The 645-nt window shown below is 34.6% G+C and overlaps 1 protein-coding gene across 1 annotated transcript in view; it reads left to right on the plus strand.

Annotated features, from left to right (window-relative positions):
- utrn (utrophin) overlaps nt 1-645 on the plus strand; it is a 223,342-nt gene that overhangs the window by 212,987 nt on the left and 9,710 nt on the right. The window lies entirely within an intron of this gene.

Raw genomic sequence — 645 nt, forward strand, 5'->3', positions numbered from 1 at the left:
AGGATTAGGGCTGGGTATCGTTCAAAATTTTTTGATATCGATACCGATACCTTGACTTTGATACCGGTTCCTGAACGATACTTTTTTCGATACCAATTTTATGAAATCAATTTTAACAAGATTACATTATCTATAAAAAAAAACTTTGGTTTTATTTTTCAGCTTGTTGATGTTTATACAGACTCAAAGACTCATCTCCTGAGCCAGTGCACAAAGGAACAAAATGTAATTAACACAATAAATCAGTGCAAATAGTTTTAATAAATCTCAGATAGTCTTCAGTTTACACATCTGTTAGGCTACATTTACACTAGTTAGTGTTCGTTTTAAAACGCACTGCTCAGACGTCAGAATCATGATTTCTATTCATTTTCCACTAATTTACTGATGAGCATTAGCAGCTTCCAGCGCTGTCTGCTTGTGTTCTCTCTTCCATGATCGCTGCTCTGACTCAGAGGTAATAACATATTTAATTTCAGCAACATTACATGGCCAAAACACACATTAGACAGCAATCAGAAGTTTTTACAAACACCTCGATGGTGGTTTAAAGTGAGTTTTGAGTAAAAGCGGATTATAAATCTTATTTATTGTCTTATGTAGCATGATGCTACAATTTGCATGAATGGTCACATAACACGCGCT

The sequence above is a fragment of the Sinocyclocheilus rhinocerous genome, unplaced genomic scaffold (assembly GCF_001515625.1).
Source record: "Sinocyclocheilus rhinocerous isolate Xijiao unplaced genomic scaffold, SAMN03320098_v1.1 scaffold1167, whole genome shotgun sequence".
Classification (NCBI taxonomy): Eukaryota; Metazoa; Chordata; class Actinopteri; order Cypriniformes; family Cyprinidae; genus Sinocyclocheilus; species Sinocyclocheilus rhinocerous.